The following is a 19,817-nucleotide window of genomic DNA, read 5'->3' on the forward strand; positions in this document are numbered from 1 at the left end:
CACGCTTCTTTTGATGCAGCCCAGGATACGGTTGGCTTTCTGGACTGCGAGAGCACGTTGCCGGCTCATGTCCAGCTTTTCATCCACCAGGACCCCCAAGTTCTTCTCTGCAGGGCTGCTCTCAATCCCTTCATCCCCCAGCCTGTATTGGTACCAGACATTGCCCCAACCCAGGTGCAGGACCCTGCACTTGGCTTTGTTGAACCTCATGAGGTTCACACAGGCCCACTCTCAAGCTCGTCCAGGTCCCTCTGGATGGCATCCTGTCCCTCAGGCGTGTCAACCGCACTGCTCAGCTTAGTGTCATCTGCAAACTTGCCGAGGGTGCACTTGATCCCACTGTCTGTGTCACTGATGAAGATATTAAACAGTACTGGTACCAATATGGACCCTTGAGGGTCACCACTTGTCACCGATCTCCATCTGGACATTGAGCTGTTGACCACTACCCTCTGGATGCGACCATTGAACCAATTCCTCACCCACCAAACAGTCCACCCATCAAATCTATACCTCTCCAATTTAGAGAGAAGGATGTTGTGGGGGACCGTGTCAAAGGCCTTACAGAAGTCCAGATAGATGACATCTGTAGCTCTTCCCTTGTCCACTGATGCAGTCACTCCATCATAGAAGGCCACTAGGTTGGTCAGGCAGGACTTGCCCTTGGTGAAGCCATCCTGGCTGTCTCGAATCACCTCCCTGTCCTCCATGGGCCTTAGCATAGCTTCTAGGAGGATCTGTTCCATGATCTTCCCAGGCACAGAGGTGAGGCTGACAGGCCGGTAGTTCCCAGGGTCCTCCTTTCTACCCTTCTTGAAAATGGGTGCAACGTTTCTCTTTTTCCAGTCCCCAGGGACTTCACCTGACTGCCATGACTTTTCCAATATCATGGAGAGTGGCTTGGCAGCTACATCAGCCAAGTCCCTCAGGACTCTGGGATGCAGCTCATCAGGTCCCATAGACTTATGTATGTTCAGGTTGCTCAGGTGGTCACGAACCTGATCTTCTCTTACACTGGGAGGGACTTTGCTCCCCCAGTCCCTGCCTTGCGGTCCATCCACTCAAGAGGTGCAGGAAGAGAGGTTGCCAGTGAAGACTGAGGCAAAGAAGTTGTTGAGTACCTCAGCCTTCTCCTCATCTGTTGTTACCAGTTTGCCAGTCTTGCTCATCAGGGGGGAGTACGCTTTCTTTGACCTTCCTTTTCTGGCTGACATACCTGTAGAAGCCCTTGTTATTATTCTTTGCATCCCTTGCCAAGTTCAGCTCCAGGTGTGCCTTGGCCTTCCTGACTCCATCCCTACCCAAGCGGCCAGCATCCCTGTGCTCTTCCCAGGATACCTGTCCCTGCTTCCTGTGCATTTCCTTCTTGCCCTTTAGTTTGACCAGCAGGTCCTCACTCAGCCATGCCAGTCTCTTGCCTTCCTTGCCTGATTTCTCACACCTGGGGATTGAGAGCTCTTGTGCTCTATGGAAAGTGTCCTTTAAGGACACTTTAAGGTCTGCCAGCTCTGTTCTGCTCCCTTGTCCCTGAGGGCAGTTTCCCAAGGGGTCCTATCGACTAACACCTTGAAGAGCTGGAATTTTGCTTTCCTTAAATTCGGGTCCTGACTTCACTCTTTGCCTGATCCATATCCCTCAGGACTGCAAACTCCACCAGTGCATGATCACTGCAGCCCAGGCTGCCTCCAAGCTTGATGTCACCGATTAGCTCACTTGTGCTGGGTGACCACCAGGTCCAGTACTGCATGCCCTCTGGTAGGGCTGTCTATTACCTGGCTTAAGAAGTTATCCTCAATGCATTCCAGGAGTCTCCTGGATTGTCTACAGCTTGCCGTGCTGCTTTTCCAGCAGGTGTTGGGGTGGTTGATGTCCCCCAGCAGGACGAGAGCCTGTGAGCGCGATGCCTCCTGTAGCTGGAGTAAGAAGGCTTTGTCAATAGGCTCCCCTTGATCGGGCAGCCTGTAGTAGACACCAACCACAAGGTTCCCTTTTTTGCCTCAGTCTCTAATTATTACCCATAAGCTTTCAACCCACTCATGGCTATTCTTCAGAGACAGCTCTTCACACTCTATCCATTTCTCAATGTAGAGGGCAACGCCTCCACCCCTCCTTCCTTGCCTCTCCCTTCTGAACAGCTTGTAGCCATTGATAGCTGCACTCCAGGCATGGGATTCGTCCCACCAAGTTTCAGTAATGGCAACTAGGTCATGGCTTTCTAGCAACATGGTGGTTTCCAACTCTTGTTTGTTGCCCATGCGTGCATTGGTATAGAGGCACTTCAGTGGGGCTGTTGGCCATGTCACCTTCTTAGAGGAACATCCCTTAATTCCTTTGAGGTATTTCACTGGTGTTTCCCTGTTGGCTCCTATTACCTCAGGAGCCCCTGGCTCATCTCCGTAAGACTTCAAGTGTGCTGCAGTGTAGCCAGCACATCTCAGAGCAACAGGCTGAGGGCCCTCACTAGCACCCTGTCCCTCTAACCTTGACGTGTCATCCCACAGTTTGTCACAGGCAAGCCTGATATAGACTAAAACTGAATTTAAAGTAACAATTAATCTGAGATTACAGTAAAAGCAGAATTTGTCCTTCTCTTCAGCTGATGCTGATGCTGAAGAGACCATTTGGATAAAAGCTGAGGAGATTTAGCTATACCAAGCAATCTTAATATTCCTACAGAGCTGAACAGAATGGCACTGACACGGATCAGAAGGCAGAAGAGAGTGGCGGCTTTGAGGAGCTGTTTTAATTACTCAGGGATTACACAGCTGTACGAAAATAATGGGAAAAGCATGTCCACAGAAATAATACTGAATTGCTTTCAGTATTGCTTGTTCAGAAGTCAGTTACTTGGTGGCTTTTTTCTTGGCTTTAGAATGGAAAAAGCACTATTTGAAGGAGACGTCATCGCAGCAAAGCCAAGCCTGATTAACCAAGAAAGGGCCATCTGACATTCATTTTTATATCTCTTACAATGAGTCCCTGATGTCTTTGTGGAGAGTTGACCTATGGAAATGCATGTTCCTCTCATTGTCTCCTAGTCTCTCTCCTGTCTGTCTCTGCTGTTACATCCAGCATTGATTTCATCAGGTACCACGCTGGACCCTAACTAACTGAGCCTCTCAACTTGTTTGGGTGGCCCTGATCTCTGGATAGTGCTCAGCGGGACGTGGTCCCTGGCTCTCCTGGGACTACCAGACGTCTCTTGTTCAGATCATGGCAATGCCCGGGGAGCAGCCCGGTGCTGGCTGGAGTTTGCATCATTGGCACTTTGTGGGGAACATCCTGTCCCCCCTTCCCCAGCGGAGTGTCAGCAGAAGGAGCTGAGGATGGATTGACAAGTTGGTTAAATACAGCCACAAGAGAAGGGCAAGGCTGCTTGCAGGGACAGCCTCTAGTGAGTGAAGGGCAACACATCTGCTGGGGTCAGTGAAGTATCGCCAGTTGAATCAGCTGAGGACTTGGCCCAGAGGATGCACAGTGGTGAGTCGTGAAAGAGCAAGACAGAGCAGCCCTCATCAGCTCCACGTGGCTGGGTTTGGGCAGCCTTCAGTACCACAGCAAGTTTGTTCAGGGCTTGCCGATACCTCCACGCAGCACTGCAGTTTTCACACTGACTGTATGGCCTGTTGTCAAGAGTCAAAGGCAAGTCAGCTCCCAAGGGCAGAAATCTCTTCTGAAAATGAGAATGGATGGAGATGGAGACCCAAGACACAAGCCTGGAGCAATGTTTCAAAAAAAATCAGATCCTGCACTGAAGGATAAACATTTGCAAGGCTAGCTGGGCAGGGGAGTAGCTTAACTGGTTGGGGTATTTCTTTATTGAGCAGAGTAAGTCCCAGTTGTCTTTGCAGATCAAGGCCGTAGATCAAAGTGTGCAAGTAGCTTCAGGGATACCAATAGATCAAGCGTTTGCTTAAAATACTTCCTAAGAATATCCTGTCTCTCTGTAGTAAGGGTTAAGGTGATTGACAACTACTGTTTCACTTTGGTATTAATCCTCAGTAAGACCAGGAATTCAACCACAAGGTTCATCCCAGTGAGATTTTTTAAGTTTGGATGACAGTTTTCCTTTTGAAAACAAAACTTTTTTTTTTTTTACAAGAACCCACTAAAATCTCAGATCTTCATATTTCCAGAAACTTTTACCATCATCACCCTCAACTGTAACATGCAGTCCTGGCTCTGCCACTTTCCAGCATCTGTATGCTGGTACCGGCTCAGAACATGCAACAGCATGTGCCCACCTCTCCGTATAGGATCATTGTTTGCAATTAGTGTTGTGTCTTTTATGTCCAAGCTGTTGTGTCAGGCACAGCACAGCAAAATGGCAGCATTGGCTCATATGTGGCAGCAGATTAAACTGGGGCAACTGGAGCAGGTCCTGCTTGTGCCCTGGAGGTCATCACAAGGCCACCTGGATGGGATGTTCAGCAGCTCCTGAATGACTGCAGCTGACAGTAAGTTGAATTAACCCCACATCCAACTCAGTTTATTTTTGTGCACTGTGTTGCCCCTCCTGTGGTACTCAGGAAGGGAGTGGTGGAAGAAAATGCTTCTGCCTTCCCTGTTTAATCTGCAGCCACATGTAGGTAAACATCCCAATAAGTTCCTTTGACCTTGGTCAGGACCGTTCTGTACATTGCTCTGCCTTCCCCTCCAAAGAGAGTCATATCCTTGTTATATTATTTCTTGCTGTAAAGCGGTTTGAGATTCTTGAGAGAACAGGCAGTGTATGAAAATACTGCCTTGTGTTGGACTGTCAGCTCGCCTGAGGACTTCACCTTTATCACTGTGGTAAATCTGAGCTGACAGCCTGAAATAGGCTTCACTGCCATCCTGAAGAGGGGACTTCCAAGAAAACAAGTTCAGCCCAAACTTAAAATACAGCTGCGGAGGTTATGGGAAATTTATTTTTATGAAAAGCATGAACATTTCCTTACTGATTTCAGTGCTGTGATCTTTTAGGACAGGAAGATTAATCTTATTTCTGGGACAGGGAAATAAGAGCTAGATGTTATTCCCAGTGGGCATGGATGAAATATCAAGAGCTGTCAACAGCTGAACAGAGTTATCTCAGAGAAATGATGGACAACCTGTGGTCAGATATGGGTTTTTAATGATGGGCAGCCAAGGCAAAAAGAGAGAGTGATATGAACTCAGCTACGTGCTGCTGAGATGAGTGCAATCCTGCTGGAGACCTAAGAGACATGAGGGACACTGCTGGCATGAGCTTGTGTGCATATTTTGCTTTGCTATTCTACTATGAGAATCCAAAAATGCTCTATTCCACTTGAAAGCTGCCTTATTTCAGATGTCTGCCTGGTGTCATTGCAAGCATCTCTTGGTTGTGTTTGAATAAAGTCTCTATCAAGAAAGCAAGTGTTAAGTGACAACAAAATAATGCTGAAGACAATCTGCTTTTGTGGAAGAGAATTAGGGGGCTCTTCCTTTAAAAAAGGGGACCTAATATTAACAGGAGTCTGTATACAGGGCACGAGGAAACTAGATTGGGAGTTCATGGCAATACTAAACATCTTGCAGTGCAAGACTTATTTTTTACAGGGGAGAGCAGTAGCTCCAATCAATGTTAAGAGCCTGTTATCCTATGGCAGATACAGAATAAACAAAGAGAGCGTGGAGCCTGTCCTTGAAAATGACTGTTTATTCTGGTACAATGAGATGTTTATACATAGCCTCTGGACCCACAGTTAATCAAATCCCACAAATTATACGCACATGTACGCACACATGTGCAGCAACACTTGCATCTTTCATCAAATGTGATTGTTGTTAAAGAAAAGAATTGGTATAAGGATTTGTATTGTTGGAGGGTACCACTGTCAGCCAAACCTCTACCTCCTCTGGGAGGAGAGCTCCAGTAGTTGTGTTTTAAGGGTTAATAATTAACACTTCAGATATCAGAAGGAAAAAGCCTGACTCAATTGCAGAGTACATACCTTAGTAGAACAACACTTACAGAAATGTCACAAATACAAAGTTCCCTGAACAAACCTACTTCCACAACTGATCGCAAATTGTGACACCGCACTTTTGTCTTTCAGGGGAGAGCAGGACGACACAACTGCTTTTACAACCTTCTCCATGCATGACAGCTTCATTCTTTTTATTTGCAATATTCCATGGTGATGGAGCCCAAAAAACATGTGTGTCTCTGGCCCAAATCCATCAAATTCACCCATGGGCAGTGCAGGCGGTGAACGCTTCCCAATGGCATCATCTCCTGACAGCGGAAAGCCTGCCACTGGGCAGAGAGAGATGAAGCACAGCAGCTCCTTCGCAGCACAGGACTGATTGCACAGCAGGCAAGGAGGACACAAACGCCTGGTCCAGTGCAGGGCAGGACTGTTAACCTTCTCAATCGTCCTGCTAACACAAGCCAGTCCCCAGAGTGGAGAACCTGCACAAGAGCCCAGGGCAGCTTTCGACGTAGTCATGCTTTGTGCTCTGCTATATCTTTCCTGGCAAGGTGCCCTGCGGCTTGGCGAGGGTTGCTGGAAAGCCTGCCTTGCTTTGCTCATTGGGCCTCAGTCTGCTGAGGGGGCTATCGATCAGCAGCGAGTCTCATTTCTGTGCTACAGAGAGCCAGAGCTGTCACTGAGATTGATATATTTGGGTTTCCTTTGCTGGTGACAGGCGGGTGTGTGGCAGTGTGCTGTGGCTGCTGCAGTGCTCCTGTCATTGCCTGCCTTGGCTCTCAGGTGTGCTGCCGGACTGGCAGGAGCCCAGCTCCTGCATGGAGTTATGAGCAAAAAGGACAAGCCTCCCATTCCTGGGCAGTCAGAGATGGATGAAAGCATTCATTGAGACTGGGACATCTGCAGGTCCAGCACCAGTCCCAAGGCTCCTTTGGCAACCTGAGGCTCTTGGTAATACTGAGGTTAGAAAAGCCCTGGCTCAACTGGTAGAGTTGTGCTAAACACCACCTTTCAGGATTGCATCTGGCTGAAACAGAGGACAGTGCTCACTGTTGTTCTGGTCGTCTCTCACAGGCACTAAATATCTCAGTGATGCTCTGGACTTGCACTCTTGACAGTTAGATGTAGGATGAAATTTTCAGAAGCATCTATTATAGACTTCCACTAGGAAATTAAACATGCATTAAACTGTATTCAGGTATTGAGATCAACTGGTGTACACATGCTGACAAAATTCAGCCTCTAAAATAGGAAGGCTGTATCCAGAGTGCCTGCTGGGAGGAGGATCTGGTCTGTGCTAACAACTGCTCTGTGCTTGGGAAGGGTTTTGATGAGTGCTATAGTGTTGACACAGGCTGCAACCATGCCAGGGCTCTTCTAACAGTTTGAGAGTACAGACTATTGATTTCCAGTGTCTGTTAGGGTTGCTTGATTTATTGGTATAGAAGCTGTCTGTGTGAATTTAGAGCCTGAATCCAGCTTAAAAACCTGAATTATGGCAGCCCTTCTTAAAGCATTGCCCTTTATGAGTATCCCAGTCATAGGTACCAAACTCAGAAATTGGTGCTGGGACAGAGCTTGTATAGACGCCTCTCATGGACGAGTACCAAAAGGGAAATTTGTGTTCTGCAGAATGTACCTATTTCCTGCCAGGCACGTGTCTGGTCATGAAAGGTCCTAGGATGAGCAACTGGAATTGCCTGGTAAATCTGACATAGTTCAGAAGCTACAGATATGTCTCTTGCAGATATTTATGTCCTCATTGCAGCCACCACTGAGCAGGTGAAAGCAGAGTTTCTGTGATCACCAAACAAATGCTCCTTTGAAAAACTACCCCAGAGTATTGCAGATACATAAGCATGAAAATGTGCTCTGTCTTATCCTTAATACAGGAATACTCCGGGTGGAGGGTGGGGATTTGTTCCATATCCTCAGTGGCACCACCAGAGCTGAAAAAAACATTTTCATTAAAGCAAGCTAGAGTTCTAACTTCCAAAGTTGTTCAGTAATGGCTAACTTGTTTGTGTGAAAAATTTTCAGCTAATGCTTGTATTTATCAGCCAACTCCACTCTTCAAGGACTTGGCTCTTTAAGAATCCCAAATTGATTAGTTACCCATCTAAAGAGGATTTAAATTCCACATGGGCTCCTTTACTTAAATGACACAAGGCCATTACGTTGTTAGAATTATTATTACATCCCTGGATAGCAAGGCCTCCAAGTGAAGCAACGGAATAGTGATCACATTTCTAAGAAAATTTCTTCCTACAAACTCCTGCTGATTTAAAGCCACCTGCAATAGTCAGGGATCCAGAGTTAAATTGCTATACCTACCTGAGGACACGCAAATTTCCAGCAGTTACATTTATATTTTATACATAATATTCTCCCTTGACTTCTATTTATTTTAACCCCTATCTGTCACTGCAGGTTAGTTGCCATAGGATACGTACCTGTGATGGGTCTGAGTTCAGAGGACAGAAACGAACCCAGAGTGTTGTAGGATGTAGCAGTGTTTTCTCAACAGGCAAATCTTCCAGCACAGACATTGTGCTTTAATAGGGTGGAATGTTTTTCTTCAGCCTGTGCATTTCTGATGAGCTAGAGAACTAAATTGTCACTAAATGTGGTCATAAATGATCCCATGACATTTCTACAAATGCCCTCTGTTAATGCAGCTTTCTGCTCAAGTTCCAGCCCATGAATCCTGTTCTGCCATCTTTAGCACTTGCAATTGCAGGTGTAGAGATAATTCAGTCACTACTCTCACTTGCTATGTAGGGTTATCAGTCCTGTTAAATCACCACTTAATGTTTGTAAGTGCACATTCAAGCCAACTGCAGCTGCATAATCCCTGCACAGGCTTCACCACTCATCTTTACTAACGCCCTGGGCTTTTACAAGATTATTTTTTCCTTTTCTACCATTGCTGAAAATGAGTTGAGTATCTGTGGCTTGAGCATGTGGACAACACCCTAAAATTCATTTTCCCGTGTGACCTTTTGGACTGGAACACAACTTGCTGGAATGAAAAATTAATGCATGGCTGAACCTCCAACAAATTTTCTGTGACACCAAAGTGTATTATTGAGTTGGTTTTCTTGACCTCTTTTCAAAGCTAAGTTTCAGAAAAGCATGACACTGTGACGGTGTAATTTTCCTTTTGCCACATCGAGCCTGTGACTGAATTGTGTTGCTTTTATCTGTTGCTCTTGTTTTCCCTGATATTTCACTCCTGGGCTCTTTGGGGAAACAGGGCTAGGAATAGAAGTCACAGTTTGCAAAGACAAAAGCTTTGAGGCAAAGCCTGAGAATGTGGCTGAACTTTTGACTCAATATTGCATCCTGAGGCTTACAGATTTATTGGTTATCTCTGCTCAGGCCAATCTGACCTGCATTACTGTGCTGCCGTCACCACTCTTTTACTCAATTGTAAAGACGCCCTATTGCCAGCATTGACTGTCAGGCAATTTCCGCTTCTTTTTGAATCCCCAAGCCCTTATGGTCTTATTTATCCCTTTCTGATAGGTAGAGTGGGAGAGAGATGAAGAAAAATATATTCCAGAATAGTGTACAGTAGGTGTCCCGTGATGAATCATTCTTCCTGCCTATCTACCTCTCCTAAAGTGAGTCATTAGAAGAAGAACACGAGCCCTCTTAAGGGTTAGGCTTTTCTTAGTAAGACAATCATTTGCTGTATTCTCATGTATAAGAAGATCCATTCTAGTTAAGCTATTATTGTGCCAACATGAAATAATTGACGAGATATTTTAAGTATTTGTCTAGTGCAAATACAAGGAGGATCCATGATACTGGTGCTCTGAGAGAAAGGAGGCTTATGGTTTAGTAAAATACCATCAGTTTATTCAATAGTCCAAGCTTCACTTGGTTGTTTATTTGTTTGTTAAAAAGCTAAACTGTTATGCCTTTTCTTTAGTTGCACAAAGAATAGTGGGAAGTAGCACGTGGCCAGCTCTTCCTCGAGATCCCACAGAGGCTTCAAGCCAGAGATGGCTTCTGGCCACACTGAGACCTTCCTAATAGCATTTGTGTCCAAATACAAAGGCAGGGGGTAGCATTCCTGTCTCTGAGTGCCAGCAACATGTGTACTTTTATATCGTTTCCCTTGCTACTCAGAAAAATCAAGAGCCACATTTAAGTCCTCTGAGAGCCTGTCTGAGCCACCACAGTTGGTAGGGCAGTGAAGTCTTGAGTCCAATGAGCCATTCAGACCATTTTAGATGCAGGACTGCCAGGCCATTACATGGTCAATGGAGAGAAAGTATCATGGTGCTTACACTGGGCACGCACAGCTGAAGGCCTGAATGTGGCCCATGTTATACTTTTGCTCCCACCTTCTTTCCTTCCTTCTTTTAGTGTCTCATGTAGAAGTCAATGATCCCCCTGTTGTCCTTATGCCTCCTCCCTAATGCAATTATTAATAAACCATATCTTGAAAACTATTTGAGCAGGGGAATGCTTGCATTAAAAAGAGCATCAACTGTGAGTAAACAAACCGTTGTGAAACAGCTGAGAGAAAAGCAAGAACTGACCTTTGCAGAAGGTGTAGAACTTCATGGTGGCACCTTTAAAAGTCTCTGTCTTCCCTGTCTTCCTTTCTCTAGCTGCTACAGTAATCAGAAGATAAATGCATATTCATAAAACCACCATGGTATCATGTGCAATGAATTCATTAAAGTGAAATGACATACTCTTGAAGGAGCTCAGACAAGAAATGAGAATTCTTCATGAGCTGAACCCTTTCAAACCACAAGCCTCAGCCACGGTGGCTCTGAGAATCGCGCCATGGCTGCCGGAGATCATGACTGCACAAATGCACAAATAGGAAGGCTGGAGACCTGGGTTAAATTAATCTTCAAGTCTTCAACTCATAATTCCATCCTCCTGTTTAACTTTGTTCTCCTACAAGGTAAAGCTGAAACGCCCAGCTGAACGTTGGAGTTCAACTGCAACAGATGCATGATGATGGCATTCTCTAGCAAATAAGTCAAGTGGGAAGCTTTCAGTGTTGTGTTTGTTGAGTTTTTGGGGATAAAGGTATCTGATGCATCCTAAAATTGTTCTAGCTCTTCACACTTCTTTAAGATAATCTAACTGAACATTAAAGAAAACTGTGTGACATTTATTTTTTGTCAAGTTGCTGTAGTAATACTGCATATTACTGCAGCAGGCAGTGAGGGGAATATTAAAATGTTTTGCCATGCTTTCCCCAAATATTTCTAAATCTCAGAGGTATTGTCAGCTTTTGGCACAGGAGAGGTAGGCACCAAAAGCCGTGGACTTTCCACCTACTATAGTAGAGCCCTGGAAAAGAAGGCTGAGGATTGGGGACTACACATGTGGAGCAGCAGATATGGGTCAAGGTTGTCCTCCCTGTGATCAATCCCCGGCTGTACCTCTCCTGTTTGCAGCATGAGCCAGATCCTAACTCTCCAGGACACCACTTCTATGCCACATCCACCTTTGCTGGCTTCTCTGTGTTCCTCTTCCTACAGAGGGAATAGTGCATTCTCCTGCTTACCATCTCTTCCCTAGGGCAGCGGAGTTTGGTTTTGCCTGCTCTTGCAAGGAGCTGTGAGTTGGCCCTGGCCAAGAGCCCCGTTTGCAGCCCTGCTACATTTGCTTGGCTTTCACACTCCTATGACCTGCCTGCAACAGCAGAGCAGTACCAATGAGCCTTCTGGTTAGTAAGAACCATCTTTTAGAATGATATCCACATTTTTCAAGGTTTTCTCACTTGCAGAATTCTTCCAAAGAAATATGAACCCTGCCCCCCATCTGACAGGACCATGCATCTGCAGCTCAGGCCCTATTCAAAGAGTCAGTTCTTTAGTGTATGATTATTCTGCATACAGGATAGATTAAAAAATATTCCCTTGACATTATTTCAAAGACAGTTCAATTTGAAGTAAAGAAAGGCTTTAATGGAAAATATACAAATGCCTCTTGAAAATGTTCGTGGCTTTTTTCTTGTCCAAAGTCCCTCATCTTTTCTTTTACAGTAAAGAATGTTTCTATTTGCAGTTTTTGGAAACCAAAATCTTGTTGATTTCTTTTTATAGCCAAAATAATTGTATGTCTGATATGCCAATAATGTTAGAAATTCCAGGCAGCTCTCTGTATTTATGTCACCATAGCACCAGCAGTCCTGGCAGAGGCTGGGAATTTTTACAGCATGTGCTGTACAAGCAGAGCCTTCAAAAAGGATCTGCTTTGGGGCTTGATTGGCTACCACTGAAACCCAGTTTTCTGCCATATTTCCTCCACAATGAGAAAAGATGAGATACTGAGACAGCTGTCATCATACAATTAGTGAAGACCAGTCTTAAATCACCAGCTGAAGGCTCATCTTGTCTAGTTACAGTAAGGTAAAACCAACAGGATCTTGTTTCTGCTTGGATTATATGTGGATATAGGATGGTACACTGAAGATAGCTACTGAAGTAAAAACACATCCTTTTTGAAGTAGGAGCAATGTAATTCCTTAGGAGAAGAAGTATTGTCATGTAAAGTTGAACCAGTCAGTGGATGCTTGGGTGACAAGAAATGACAACATCTAGATGGGAGATGAAATCATCTTGTGGGAGGAAGAGGGGGTTCATTGCTGCTTTCATAGGGAGCTCAAAGCAGCTCTACTTTTGAACTCTTTCCACTTACTCAGATATTCCACAAGGTTCACCTTAAAAAAGAAAGACACTACAAATCTAGTACTTCAACATCCTGGAGGTGAGTATGGTATAAGAGCACAGGGGAGCACACCAAATGGGCACGATGAAGCCCTCTTCTGCCCCAGACTTCTCATGACTGGTCAATGAAATGCCAGAAATTAATCTCCTTATGACAGAAGAGAGTGTGAGGAGAAATTGTCACCGTCCTGTGTTTGATGTTTTATTTTACCTCACCTCCACATCCCTGCAAATCTTCTTAAAGACTCAGACTGGCACACAAGGGGCAAAGTGGCCCATCTCCTTTTTCCTTTTTCTCCATAAATGCAGCCTAATTTCTAATACAAGAACTTCATCTGAGAATTTTTATTGCCAGGCTCCTCACATGGTATTACTAAAATCTTCATTTGGATTAATTTAGTCTGTGTTTAACTTTGCCTTATATGCTTAAGTAACAAGCTGAGCAGAATGTTTGTTACCTTGGGCAACCCAGCACTGACTGCTGCTAATTTGTTTTTATTCTTTAGCATTTTATTCCTAAACAGAGCTGAGCAAACACTTAGCAGTAGACATTCATCCATTTAATTTAGTTCTTTTTTTTCTCTATTTTCAGATTCCTTTTTTATAGGCTTGGATCTGATTCTCAGTTGACCTGGATTGCTATTACGCTGCTGCTGTTGCTGCCGCTGCTGCTGCTGTAGCTATACAGATTTATCTCATCTAGACTAGACATTCTGTCTTTCACTAATATGTGAATTACCTAGAAAAGTTCACTATCCACAAAAGCAAACACTTGTACCTGTTAGGTGGTTAGGATCTACTCTTTCCATGAATGATTTTGAGCTGTGACTGTTCGTGGTGCTGGGGGATGGTCACCTAAATCACAGAGTGTTGTTTCTGCTCCTGACTGAATGTCTGCAGCTATGTAAATAGAGGGCTGACACCTCTGGTGTAAGTCGTGATATATGCAGATTTTTTGCATGTACAAGTATGCATATTTGAGTCTGAGTGTTGATAACCATTGGATAACTTTCATGCCAACACCATCCCACTTGCAATAATTTTTATGGAAAAATAGACAAATATTGCAGAAAAATCAGTCGGGATGCCTGCATTCACATTCAGTCACTACATCCAAAAGCCCCATCATATTTGTTTGCATGTAGAAACTAGGGAAGCACTATGACATAGACCATGCCAGGGCATATCCAGGTCACTCCAGTCATCTAATGTCCTCAAGATCTCAGAGCTCACTGCTGGTTTCGTCTTGTAACCCACTGAGGTCACTTTTGTGAAGGGGGAAGTGCCTGGGCTCTGGCCCTGCTTCTCCTGCAGAGATGCTGTGGCATCAGGCAAATTTAATATTCAGCTTCTCCTGATGAGATGACAAGCCCAATCCTCCATCATCTCACAAGAATATGCTGTTCAGTTCATATCTAAAGAACATTTTCAGAGCTTTTACCTGATGTTGTTTGGCTGTAAAACTTGTAGCTGCTCTTGTGAGTAAGCTGGAGAGACAAGTCTATTCCTAGAGACCTGGAGGTGCTATCTTTAGAAGGTTTTTCTAAAATAATCCAGTAATTCTGTTATTGTTTACCAGCTATCCCTTTCTCCCTTTGTCTCTTGACCAGATGAGCTTGGACTCTGGATCAGTCTCAGTTTTAATTTACATTTTATTTCATGTTCCCCCTTTCCTTGCACACACCAGCCATTGGAATATACTTGCTTAACAAAACACAAAAAAATAGAAGTGAAGCAGTGGAGAAAATTTAAGCTGAAGTTCAAATGTTCAGCTAGCCCCTATTTAATTAAAAACAAACAAACAAACAACCTATTTACCTAAAAGGTCCCTGTCTATTTCAGACCTGTCAGTCATTAACTATTTACATGAGACTTAATAACAGTATTTGCTAATCAATAGTGAGAACCATGGCAACCCTGGCACTACTGGCCCTGATATCCTGTGGGAACATTGCTGAAGAAACACAAACTCTTAATCTTTAATACCTGATTCTTTTGTGCCAGGTTTCAGACAAATGTAAATTTTCCATTTTCCATCTTAATCCTTTCCTTTAAAGAATAAATCTGCTCTTGGCCACTGTGCCTTTCCTTTCCTTTCTCTTACGACACCTGCAGTGTGGTACAAAGGGAATGCTGCAGGGGGACCATCAGAGGAATAATGCAAGATGCAGTGGCTATAAGGTCCTTAGGCTGCTCCTGTATCCCTGTATCTGCACCTGTATCTCTAGAGCACTAATGGCCTAGGGATCGAACCCTGTATGGTGTAAAAGCACTACTTGGATAACATTTATTTTTCCAGGAGCATATTACTGCCTGTGATACATTTTTACCTATCTTTTACTGGTTTTCTTCTGTTGCACAAAAGCATTCAACCTCTTACTCCCACTTTTTAAATTTCTGTTGTTGTTACCTTAATTACCTGTTATTTTAATTGTAAAATCATGAAGGCTTTTGTCAAATGGTTTTTGGACCTCCAAGCAAATGACATCACCTAGTTCTGCTTCAGCCCTGATTTTATTAATATGCTGATGGAATTTTAGATAGATTACTAAGCCATGATTTTCTTTACAAAAGCCTTTCTGCTTAGTCCTTATGGTATTTGTTCTTGAACATTTTATTATTCTATTTTTAGTTAGCATTTCAGTCAGTTTCCTGGTATTAAAATGATGGTCTGGCACAAACTCTCGGGGAGATCCTTACAGACCTGCTGGTAGGTATGATTAAGGCTGGTTGAAAATTTTCCATCAAAACTCTCAGTTAATGAAAGCTGGTCTATGACTCAGAGACACTAAGATAAGTGGTTTTTTTCCACACAAGTTTTCATTGAAAGAAAAACAAATGTCTGTAGAGCCATTTCAGTTGGTGAGTAGCAACCCCAAACACTTTCCCTCACAGGGGCTTTCCTGGGGGATGGCGGGAGGGCAGGTTTCCAGCGCCCTCCCTTCTATAGTAACAGCAGAAGAGGAACAGGCTGCAGTGCACCAAAGGAGGATGCACCCCTGCGCCTGGCTGAGGAAGATGAGAGCAGTAGCTACCTGAGGGTCAGCACCCAAGAGTCCCATGGGGTGTTTTAGGGCAAGATCATTTTGATTGGAGCAGAATGCTCTGGGATCTGACTTTTTTTTTTTTTTTTTGTCCAGGGAGATCCAGCGAGTTAGGATACAGGTAAAATTACTATAGATCAAAGCATCAAATAATATTTATCTTAAGACTTAAAGTAGAAGAAATTGTAAAACGGGCTTCAAAATGCTCTTTCTCACAGACGGGATGTCCTGTGGAACCTGCTACCTCTGTGGCTGGGCTTAAATGGAGTCAAAACATGTCTGTGAATAATAAAACACAGCTACAAGCCCAAGTGAAGTCTTATGGAGACCCAAATAACTCCGTGGGTCTAGGAGGTGAGACTTTGTGATGTAAAATAACCTTTCAGAAATGGAGATAAGGAAGAAAATTCAATTCTCACTTAATTACTGCAGCATCTCCTTTCAGGATCTGGATGCTGATAGTAACCTCCAGAAACTAGCTGGGGGGAGCTGGAGGTTTGATCCCTTGTGGAAATTATCTGTGTTTGTGGGCTAATATTTGTGTAGTGAGGTGGATACCCGCTTTCCACCAGCCTGCTGCCATGTAGCATCTTTTTCTCTCTCTTTTCCCATGAGCTTAGTGCAAATGGTAAAAAATGCTAATAGTGGAAGGGCAAGCCCAGAGATATTTAAGTGTCTAATTAACAATTCCATGCTCACAACTCAAAATGTTTATCCAAACTCTGGAGGCGGATAAACATCTTGCAGGCTAGTTATTGCAAAGAAAGCTGTGCCTAACTTTTGGTAACTTGAGGAGTGTGCAGGCCCTAGTGTCTCCCTAGGTATAGGGAATGTGAAATCCCTACAGAGACCTGCCACTTGAGCCAGACAGAAAAAGAGCCCAAAAAGAGCAGTGATTATGTGCTGCCATAATAATTTTTTTACCTGAATTATTTGTATCTTGCTTAACTCCAAGTGAGGCACTTAAATTAGCTGCAGAGCATGCGTAGAAGTGAGGCTCCTTCCCAATAATCCACTGCTTGCCATTCTCAACCAAGACATGAAAGATCCATGATCACCCTCTTGTCTACCTGACAACGTGTAAATCATCAGTTTCAAGATCAATAGTGTATTTCTGGAGAAGGGTAAAACAGAGCTGCAGGAACCTATATATTGTATCAACAAGCATGACCTGATGGTCAGTGTCTTTACATGGGAAGAGATGGATACCCACCTCCACCTTAAATGAAAGTATCTTGTGCAAGAGAAATGTTTGAAAGTCCCATCTCAAAATGCATATAACCTAAGGTTAGAGTTGATGTAAGCAAGACAGGTGAAGGAGACTAGGTTTCACATATCCCTGGTAGATGGCCTAGTAAATGCCCGGCAAGGCACAGAGTTGGTCAGGGGAAGATCTTTCACGTTTCTGAGAGGACCTAACTTGACCGAAGCACTAGATTCCAAAAGTGGGATTTTTTTGCTCTGAGCATGGGTCAAATGGAGATGCCTGGTCAGTGGGAGGGGAACTTGGGTCTCCCCAAATTTAGGCTAGTTTAGGCAGTTCCCTACTACATCTGGCAGCTTCTGTAGTCTCATTCTCCAGCTCCTACCTCTCCCCATGCATTGCACAGAGGAGCCCTAGTTGCTGACATGGTAGAAAAGTGTCAAGTACCAAATTTCAGCTCTGTGGATGTAACCCAAAAGAACTTTTTCTCTGGTCCAGTGACTAAAGAGTTACCTACTTGCTTCCCAAATAGCTAGCCTATTAATGTTGGTAAAATGCTCTGGAGTTAATTCTAAATGTTGGTATGTTTATTCATAATGTAGCTCATTTTGCTGCCAAATATTGCTAGAGATATTTGGCAATGGTCTGAGTGTCTAGAAAAACTTGAATTTTTCATTAAAGAAAACAAACACAGTATTTTCAAGTTTGGGGTTCTTGGGCTAATGTTTCTAATGAAAATTCAAAACTAACACATAAAAGGAGTAGGTTTTTTGCAACCAATTATATTACAATGCAAATAAATTTTTTTTAAAATGTTTTTTTTTTCTTCAACCAGTCCTAATTAGTCTATCAAACAAGGACGAGCTAATTATCAGAAGTCATCTCATCTTACAAAAGTAGGATGAGAAAGTAAATTAGAAATGCCACTGAAACTAAAGTAGCAAGGGAATTTGTGGTGTGGAAGCTTGACAAGCAGGAAACATTTTATTATGTTGGTAAACCAGGAGTCTTGATATTGTTAAAACTTTTTTTGAGCTTTTTGATATTTAACAGCAAGATGAATTTTTGTTACTTTTAATACGCTGCAGTTAGACTTTTGCCAGATAATGAATCTGATCTCTCAGTTCAAGCTAAAATGCTACTTATTTCTTACAGCACATGATTTACCATAACTTACCTTAGCAGTGAATTAAAAGTTATTGTTAAAACAGAACCACAATGTGAACTATGTTCATAGATGGACACACTCAGAAGGGATATGACATCTCTGTATATTTAGTCCTTACATATATGATCTGCAAGTGTAAATTTTACAGAATTAGATACAATTATTTCCTCTCTACTTAATATTTGCTGTTTCCAATGGTCTGTTGTCTATAGGACACTAATGGACTAATAGAGGATAACTTAACCTCAGCTGAAATTTATAATGGAACATGGAGCAAAAATACATCTGAATATATTCTCAAACTGTATTTGATAAAAATAAAACAACAAACAATGTATGCTAATCAGAGAATTGATTGAAATGATGTCATTATTTTGGATTTCAAAAGACAGTAGCTTCCATAAGCACAAGGTCTGTGCTGCAGGGATCTAGATGTGACATGATGCAGCAAGAATCCTGAAGCCCTTCTCTCCAGGAACTTCAGCAACAGCTGGAGCTCATAATCTTGTAGGAGAAGAGTTTCCAAATACACAAAACTGGGATTTTCCATCTGAGTGTTTAGACAGCTAGCTGCTTTCAGGTGTCTACTGTAATTTTCAAGAAATGCCCAGTTCCCATTCCAACATTGACTTCAGAGGTGTCTAGACTCCTAGATCTTTTGAAAATCTGTTAGGTACCTAGGTACCTTTGGGCACGTATGTATATTCGAACATTGTCTTTTACTGTCAGTATATCTCAGCACTTGCTGAAAACAAAGGCACATTTCCTATTCTCTTTCATAAAATTAGGCCATTGCTTTAAGCATTCTGGAATGGTTAGAGTTTTGGTTTGGTTCCAATATGTCTCTAAGGATGGATAAGTACCCTACGATGCCGTGACATGTAGCAGCACCTGAATTCAGCTCTGTTACTTGAGAATGCAAATACATTCACCAAGATATAGCTGTGTGGTGTTACCTACTTTTCCAAGAAGGCACAGATTTGGAAAAAAAAAATCATCTGTTTGTTTCATTTCTTTCATTTTTAGAAAAGCTAGAAAGTTTAACTTTTCAACTTGCAGCCCCCTCACATAGCAGTGATCTACCAGATGAACAGAGACGAATGCCTGATAAGTATGCTCTTCCTATAAAAATTCAAAAATGTGGGATAAACAAATGTTTAGTAAAAACAGTGAAATGTTAAAGAAAGAGCAAAAGCAGCATAAAGCTCAACTGATACAATGAAGTGGAGATACCATAATGCTCTTTTATTTTAAAGGAAAAAAAGATGAAGTGGTTTCACGCTATATGAGGAAGGAATAGCAAATTCTCTTGAGGTACCTGCAATCATGGGCCAAATTCCTATGTTATGTTGTTCATCCTTCAAATTTTGTTCAGAGCTTCATCTAAGTAACAGGTGTCTGAGAAATTGGTAGCTATTGGCTCTTTTTGACTGTGAGAGAATCTCCAAGGTGATAACTAATTAACACAGCAGCTATCACTATAATGTCCAAATGCTAACTGAGCCTTTCCTAGTTTCATCTACAGATGAAGCATGTTGTGGTAGAACTTGCATTCACTTTCTCCTTTGTTCTTTTCCTTGCTGGATGTGTTGTGTGTGAAAACATTAGTAGTTTCCAGTTCCTCTATAGAAGAAACGATGTGGTGGATGCATAGGCAGTGGCAAAATGCCCAGTGACTTTGATGGGGCCAGGATTTCACCCAAGAAGTTCTGGCCCCAGTCCATTTTAGATGAATGGTTTGTTTCCAGTAAACAAATG

Source organism: Nipponia nippon, unplaced genomic scaffold (genome assembly GCF_047370975.1).
Source record: "Nipponia nippon isolate SJK-2023a ecotype South Korea unplaced genomic scaffold, ASM4737097v1 scaffold_4, whole genome shotgun sequence".
NCBI classification, from domain to species: Eukaryota; Metazoa; Chordata; class Aves; order Pelecaniformes; family Threskiornithidae; genus Nipponia; species Nipponia nippon.